General features: G+C 34.2%; 1 long non-coding RNA gene across 1 annotated transcript; it reads right to left on the reverse strand.

Moving 5' to 3' along the window:
• Positions 1–394: 394 nt before the first annotated feature.
• LOC134229153 (uncharacterized) lies at positions 395–6922 on the reverse strand. The gene is made up of 3 exons (XR_009984145.1): positions 6106–6922; positions 4627–4810; positions 395–2258 (listed from the first exon to the last, which is right to left on the reverse strand). It is a non-coding gene; the product is annotated as an uncharacterized LOC134229153 (long non-coding RNA).
• Between the last annotated feature and the right edge of the window lie 2366 nt (positions 6923–9288).

A 9288-nucleotide genomic window follows, 5' to 3' on the forward strand; every position in this document is an offset into this window, starting at 1 on the left:
TATCCTTATGTCAGAATGGTTTAATCAAACGCTCAGCTGCCTCCATAAACCCCTACTCGCGAAATGGCGGAGTTGACAGAGACAGCCGCCATTTTGGACCTGCTTTAGATTTTTGAATGCAAATATCTAGACTTTAGATTTATCAACATTCAAACAAATTAAATAGTAAGCATTATAAGGAGGGCTTCTATTACCATACCAAATAAAAATGAAAAATACTAAAAAACAAAAAAGTAAGAAAATACGATTTTTTAAAATTTGCATCTCGTAACGACCGGAAGTACTGACGACGCACGAAAAGGCGATTCTGCAAACCACAAAGTCATGATCTATCATCTCCAATAAGTCTCCAGTTCATATCCTTAGCCATTTGCGATAAAAGTGCGCGACAAAATCGCATTTTAAAATCAGGAAATTGTCCATAACTTGGCACCAGAAGCGAATTTTCCAAATTACTCTTCGGATGTAACAACTTCATATAATGACGCATATTTTGTGAAAGTTTCATGAAAAACCACTGAATAGTTTTCGAGAAATCGCCTGCACAAAATTTTGTCAAAAAAAAAAAAAAAAATAATAATAATAACTAGAGCAAAGCTCGTTGCAAAGCAACGAGTGGGTCTTCCTTCCTAGCGATAAGCAAAAGATTAAATGTTTCTGTCTAGATTGTCAACAATCTAGTTGACAATCTAGACAGAAACATTTCATCTTTTGCTTATCGCTAGGAAGGAAGACCCACTCGTTGCTTTGCAACGAGCTTTGCTCTAGTCTTATTATTCTAACATTCTCTTTTTCGATTTGTCTCAAAAACCCTTACTTGAATTCTTTAATTTGGTGTGAGCATGAGGTCTAAAGGGTACTCTCTCTAACAGCATTCTTGAAATCGTATCCACAACAGTTTAACTTCCAATATTATGACTTTTGATATCGGATATATCATGTTTGTTGCAATTATGTTTGTGAAACGTGTCATAGTACAGAAACATAAGTGTTTTGCTACATTACCATCTTAAAAATGGCTTTAAAATCATTTAATATACAGTATAACTAGGTAAATAAAATAAACAAATTATATAATAATTCAAAAAATCCAAATGTATTTACAATAATGATGAACAATCTTCATTAGTTGCAATCAGTAAGTAGAACAATACTTTTATAATAAACGCACAGAAATGTGTTGTGTATGTTTCGAATTTGAAGCTTTCCACTAGCAACTGGTGGTACCTCAATAGGAGTGTAAAATTCTCTGAAAGGTATATTGTGAACATATTACATATGGCTGTGTATTCTTTTTTAGCGGCTTTGGCGGAATGCAGCAATCACTAAATCAAGTACAAAGCTAAAAGTCTTGTACATAAACATAAATAAGAATATCTACGCTAACTTATTCAAAAGTCAATTTCCACCAAATATTGTACAAGCTAAATATAATACATTTACAGCATTAAAGAAACAAATCTCTTTGAAGGTATTGCCCTGCATAAGAACAATTTGAATCCCCTACACTAAGGATGCTCTGTGCCAAGTTTCACTTTGGTTCTGGAAAATGATATTGTGAAATTTTAGACAATGATGATAATGGATAAAATTATGTTTTTAAAAAATTTACTGGTTCCTTTAGCTCAGATGGGCTAATAAGTATGCAACAGGCACAGTTTTGGAGTTGACATTGAAATGCGACTGGACATCTCTTCAATCTTGTTTTAGAAAACTACATGTGCATGCCCTATGTACTGAATTCCTTGGAATCATACACATGTTTATGCCTTTAATTAGTTGTATGTGCCAAAATAAAAATTTTTTTTTTACATTATACTGTAAAAATTACACATACATGTATTACAAGATCTTATATTCCTGCTGAAGACAGAGGATCTTTCTTAATCATTAGAATAAGTAAGTCTAAACTTTGAAAGGGAAGACCTTAATAAAGAGGTCAACATGCTACACAAACAAAATATTATTATATTTAAAAATAACATTTATTCCAATTTAATTACTGGTACATGTATTTCTGTTACAAAAACTATTTCACTTGAAAAACTGAGAGCAATTGATATGTTCATATTTGTGGATTTATGTTGTCAAATCAAAATTTAAAAATGATACACAGTGTGTTTAAAAATTGTCTTCACAAACCAAAACTTGACTTATTTTCACTATGCTGTTTATTCCATGTCACATCCAAACAGATGATCTTCTGGCAAATCATGGTCATGCTTGGTATCAAAATTCAGTATTCAGATGAGTCACACCTATCCAAAAGAAATTGAAATTTTTTTAATTTATAATTCTTTTACTAATAAAAAGTGCAATTCATGAGATTATAAATTAGATTATCAAATTGAGAGATAAGATATTGTCACATTTTCTGTGTATAATTTGTAAATTTTAATGTACTCTTTCATCAATTAAAAGAAGTTTACACCAATTAAGGCAGTCATTTATGCTATCCCCTAATAAGACAACATACAAGTGCAAAGTAATCATGCACTTGTGGGTTTAGGATAATGTGCTAGAGTATTTATGACAACATACTAGCACGAGGTGACAATGTGCTAGCATGTACGTCAGTGATAATATGCCAGCACACTGAATCCAACATGCAGTGAAGCTAACACTCAACAGATTGTTTAGAGTTGTGTTTGCATGATATTTTGTTTTGTGTAAACACAGCAGCGTGTTGTTTAAAGCTGCATTGGAGTGGCAGTCTGTTGAAATTAACATGCTAACACACTGCAACTTCACATCATTGGAACACCATAATTTTAAAACTCGCAAACCAATATCTTATGATTACTAACTAGGTAATTGCAACTGTAAGTGCTGATTTTATGGTGACAATTATACAGGTAATTCATTGTATATCTGAGAACTGATCAATTATAATACGGCGTGTCCAGATAGGGCCACTTGCTAAAGCTCAATAGCACTTTCATAAAAGCGCTGCCATCTAACACAAGACACACAAGACGCCATGTAAGCTATCACACAGCTCGCCATCACAACAATGAAAAACACTTTCGCACTAACACAAGTTCGCACCACACGCTGTCACACTAACACACAACACACTGTCACGCTAATACACAACAAAATATCAGGCTAACACGAGTTCACACAACACACTATCATGCTAACACAAATTCACAAACACCCTGTCTCGCTAACACAAGTTCACACAACACGCTGTCTTGCTAACACAAGTTATACACAACACGCAGTCTCGCTAATATGAGTTCATACAACACACTGTTAGCTAACACAAGTACACGCAACACACTGTCACACAAGATGAATTCACACAACACACTGTCACGCTAATACCATTTCACACAAAACACATTTATCCTAACACAAGTTTACACAACACACTGTCACGCTAACACAAAGTCACAAAACAGGCTGTCTCACTATTCACTAACACAAGTTCACACCAAATACTGTTGCGATCACACAATATCATCCTAATACCATTTCACACAACACACTGTCATTCTAATACCATTTCACACAACACACTGTCAGGATAACACGAGTTCACACAACACACTGTCACGCTAACACGATTTACACAACAGGCTGTCTCGTATTCACTAACACAAGTTCACACCAGAGGCTGTTGCGATACACACACTGTCATCCTAATACCATTTACACATCACACTGTCATCCTAATACCATTTCACACAACACATTGTCATCCTAATACCATTTCACACAACACACTGTCACGCTAACACAAGTTTCAAACACACTGTCACACTTACACTTTAACACTATTTCACACAACACGCTGTCACTAACACAAGTTAAAAAAACACACTATCTCTCTAACACCAGTTCACACAACCCAATTTTCAGGATAAAAGTTCACACAACACACTGTCACGCTAACACGAATTCACACAACATCTTGTTTCGGTTAATAAGAGTTCACACAACATGCTGTCTCGTTAATAAGGTAGACAACATGCTGTTTCGCTAAAACGAATTTTTTACACAACAAAGTTCACTAACACGAGTTTTTACACAACACGAAGTCTCACTATTACACGAGTTTACACAATATAATTTTTTTGCTAATACGAGTTAAATATCATAAAAGAACAGTTGAATAGCTTCCTTTATACACGATTTCACACAACCGAACTGAGACCAAATCACACGAGTTTATCGCAACACATGAAGCTAACAAGGCGTATCGTTTCACACAACCCACTGTCAGGCTAACACAATTAAGTTCACAAAACACACTGCCTTGCTAACACAAATTCATATAACACACTGTCTCGCTAACACAAGTTCACACAACACACTCACATTGCTGAGTTTAAAGTAAAGGGCTACCCTAATTTGAAGAGGTTTAACACTAACATATCTCTATATTAGTAAACAGCTTTTAAGACAAAAAAATTTAAGAAAAAAACATTTATGCAGTAATGTTCCTTAACATGCATCTGTCATATAAAATTAATGAGACCTTAAAAACCTCACAGTACATGTTTACTTAGCTAAGTAAAGGTCTAAATTGATGCTATTCAACATCTCTAAGTATGTGAATGATTGAAATTCTCAAATAAATATCATAAATCAAAGTATCAATAAGAAGCTGAACCTTACATCGCAGGTTCCAATCCCATTGCTAAATGCTTTAGACAGGTTACTCCTATGAGACTGCATAAACCAAGATTCTGCGTCACGGTAGGTGTTAGCACAAAATGGATCTCATACTTCTTAAAGGCAATAAGTGCTGAGTACAAGTCTATATTTGCATACCATCCCAAGTGGTGGCACCATGATATGACTGAAAAATGTATGATTAAGGCAAATAAACAAACATTAACCATTACAGCAGTCTTATCAAACAAAAAAGCAAACTTTCTATTATTACAATTTTTTGAAACAAATTTCTTTTGCAATTTAACTGAGCAATATTTGTCATTTTTTGTCAGTAAAGTATGATATTGAATAATTAAGACTTTTTGAGAACATCTATTTATAGCGAGTCCAGACAGCAGCACAAATCCCTACCCATAATGCGAGCTTTTATAATAAAACCTTGGCAAAAGAAGATTGTGACTTGCACATTGCTCCACACAATTTTTCCGCAGTATACTTTGGACCCACAGTGCTTAGCTTCTTTAACATGTTTAAGCTAATTCAAAATTCATTTCTATTTAATTTGAGTTAGCTATCCGTACTCATGTTCACATGGCGCTAATGGGAAGTAATTTAATGAGCAGTGAATTCATTCGAATTAAACATTTGAATAAACTCTCAGTGTGAACACTGAGCATGGATGCACCAAATGTCAAATGCGGCTTGACAAGCACAATCTAAATTAAAACTAAATAAGTATTTGCCCTCACCCTTATAGCGAGCGCAGCGAGCGTCGCGAAGCAACGCTCGTCACTGCGAGCTCTTAAAGCAACGCCTGTGCGAAGAGAAAATTCGGACTACTGCACATTCATCGATAGAATTTTTTGATGCCGTAATTTCGACCCACAATGCATCACTTGTTTAAGCTACGTTAAGGCTACGTTCTCGTGAGAATAGTTGCAGAAGTACTAAAAAGTATATATGCCCTGATTTAATGGATAAATAATGAAGATAAATAGCAAACAAATGTTCTTCATTTATTTTCAGCACTGTTCAGGGTTCTTTAGGGGAAATGTAACTTACATACGACGTCATGTGACGTCAGAGTCTAGGCGCATCAAATGTCACGTGGAGTTCGACGTACGAGCCAGATTTAAATTCTAACAAAATAAACATCTGCGCTCGCCACAACGGTCGCACCGTCAACATATTAGTCACACTGTCAATATGTAATTAGTTGAATATATTCTGTTACATTCAGTGCAGTTTGAATTATAGAGTATGATCACTATGATAGATAGTAGGACTGCTGAAATATTACATCCTCAAATTAAAAAAAAAATAAAATATAAAGCTGTGGGGATTTACAAGGTAAACAGAGATCGTCTGAACTGTAAAACAGATAATATATCGGTGTGTCTGTGTATTTCTAATAACATCAATGTATGTCACTGTCATGTAATCAGTAGTGTAAATTTTAAGTAATAAAAATATTCTAACCTTCATTCAAATGGTCCAAGCCAATCATACATTAAAATGTCGCCGTCAGCTCTTTCACCACTCGATACAATTATCACTGGGGAATGATATGATGATCCGAATCCGAAGCAGAGTCAAGAGTGTTCATCCTTGTTAATGTGACAGTCAGAATTTCCTCGTAAACAATTCACACAAGATTCTTAGAATATATGAATCGGGATAATTCTGCTTAGAATAATGTTCCAGGGAAGTGAAAAAGTACTTCGTAGCTCCAGATTAAATGAGTGTACATGTCTACAAACGGATTCTTTGTGAGAAAATGTTCAACTTCACAAATCATTCTATTTTCAGTTTGTAAGTGTCCGACGTCGACTCGAAGGGGCACACTAAAAACGGGATATACTAGAGACCTGATATTTACCTGACGTCTTAATTTTTAATTAAATGGTAATATTGAGTATTTTAAATTACTTATGTACAGACTTTATGACTTTGAGGCATATGCTATACAAAAATTCAATTGTTTGGAACAGTTACAGACAAATTTGAATCAGGTCAGATCAGTGTTTAGTACATCGCGTCTTTAGTACCTTCCTATTTCCCACAATGCCGCGCGTTGTTTACAAACAAGCGCGAAAAAATCCTCTAAACTAGGTACTAATTATTGTTGTGTACATCATCACATTTTAAAATTATTTGAATAAAAAGAAAACAAAGAAACACCGAATCAAAACTATATCTTTTAGAGTCATCAAAAAAAATGTGCACATGTATGCAGTAAAGGCTTGGCTGGCTATAGTAGACAACTTGTTCCTGAAAGGTTTCTCACATACATGTACTTGCTTTATAAAAAAACAATTAAATATAGCTTGAAGTTTATTTCTTTTTATATCAAATGACAAGATTTTATAAGTTCGAAGTTATTTCAGTCAAACTTTTTCATAATATACCAATATTTTTAACTATCAGAAAAAACGTGTATGAGCCATTAGCCCCCTAATTATAGGGGCCAGCCCCTTTTCGTTAATCAAATATGAAAGCTCTCGTAATTACCCACAACTTTTGTATTATATGTCTTACCAAATTATTCTCGGTTTAAAAGTTATTACACGAAAAGTACCAAAAATTCAAAGAAAAAAAATTACTAAACTTTGCCGTTTTATAGCTTCCAAACTAAAAGAAATCAGCTATATAATTTTATCGTTGTGCACATCTACAATGTATTGGCTACAAGTTCTCCAACTTTCGTGTAAATATCTTATGTCATTTTTGAGATTTTCAGTGGAAACGAGACATCAAAAATTTTCAATTAAAGGGCAATAACTCACAAATTAAGGCATGCATAAAAAAACTGAAAACAGGTTTAAAAAGGTTTTGCTACAAGCTATCTATCCTGAAAGTTTCATAACGATCAGTCCAAAGGTCTTTGAGAAATCGCCTGTCAAAAGTCGAGCGGGAAAAAAAAAAGAATAATAAGAAACAATAGAATAACAGTAGGGTCTTCCGAAGGAAGCGGAAGACCCTAATAAGAAACAGTAGAATCACTATAAGGTCTTCCGTGAAGACGGAAGACCTTAATAATAGTGGAAAAGAAACAACAGAATCAGTAGAAGGTCTTCCGTTGGAAACGGAAGACCTTAACTAGTGCTAATTGTAACGGGGACCGTTACAGATGTTCCCCAAACGCTCCCCATGTCCCTTATCGTGCCTCATTCATGTTATTCCTCTAAGACCTTTTATAAATATGCTAAGTATCCCAAGATTTCATTTAAGAATATAAAAGTTACAATGATATCAACTATCAACGATATATTGTTTAACGTTTTGCATGCGCGCACACGTACATGTACATGCATATGCAAGATGATTATGGCATGTTGATTAAGCGATTAACATATCTTTCTATCCCGCGAATCAAAGAAAAAAATACATATATAAATTTACCATTTTTCAAGCATATGTCGTATTTTTAATTAGCGATTCATATTTTATTTCTCTACTTATTTTAACCTCGGGCTCAAAGTTGGTTTTATTCCGACGACAAGGCAGGTTTAAAAGTCGACTAGGGGTATCACGCCAATACCTAACCAATCAAAATGAACTTATTCAATAGTAGTTCCATACATGGAAAAGGGATTTTCCTTTCTGTTCAGAATTTTTTTAATATTTCCTCTCGGGCCATTTTGACAACTCTGATACCTGTGCCTGGTAAATTTTATATACTTTGTAAATAAATATATAAAGGTTTTTTGACCGGAACTATTCATTTTTTCCAATGCATAGGGGGCTACTCTCTGGGTTTTACAAGAGATGTTTAAAAAGACATTCGTGTCAGCTAATGTGACCTATATTGTTGAACACCTTCTTATTAATATTTTTTCCATGAATGCAAATATCTGATTATTTTACGAAGGAGCGTACATGTATATTGATTTTTTTAATATACCGAAAATCGCTATTTCTGGGGATTGCGTAATTCTAAAAAAAATTCAAATAAATTTCAAAGGTAAATTAAACAAAGGATGCTTGGTATTAAAATATTATTTCAAATCAGTAGAATCGAATGCTATTAACGACTTCTAAATAAATAGGCTATAAAAGGCTTATATGCCAACTTTGGTCATCTGCACTTTAATTTTAAACACGACAGGATTTGTAATTTTTTCTGTATCAATTAATAATTTCTATATACTTTTGAAACTCAAATGAAATATTTTAATACACTTTCCTCGAGCTCTTTTCTGCAGTTTTCCTGAAATTTTATGTGGGTCCGAGGTGTTATTTGAGTTTAACAGTGATTCTCTACGTTGCCATTAATTTGATTTGTTTGTGGGGGTGGGGGTGGGGGTGGGGGTGGGGGGTGGGGAGGGGGGTTATTTTTATTCTTAACCTATTTAACGTTTGAGTTGAATCTTGTATCTTATTCCAAGAACTTAAGATTGATTGTGACATTTGGATGAAAGGTCAAGGTCATTAAAAACCACCACCTCTTTAACTTCTAACCTGTCAACCGAAATAAACTCTGAAAGGTGTTTCTAGATACATGTACATGTACTTCATGTTTCTTTTTACCCTTGGGTCAAGGACAAAGGTTAAGGTCGATTTCAAGTTCATAGGTCAAGGTGATTTTGGTAAATAGTTAATATCAACATTTTATTCAGGTTACCAGTAACCTTGACCTAAGTTTCAAGGTCAAGGGTAAAA

Source organism: Saccostrea cucullata, unplaced genomic scaffold, assembly GCF_032062105.1.
Source record: "Saccostrea cucullata isolate Sc308-1 unplaced genomic scaffold, CSIRO_AGI_Scuc_v1 ctg17034, whole genome shotgun sequence".
NCBI classification, from domain to species: Eukaryota; Metazoa; Mollusca; class Bivalvia; order Ostreida; family Ostreidae; genus Saccostrea; species Saccostrea cuccullata.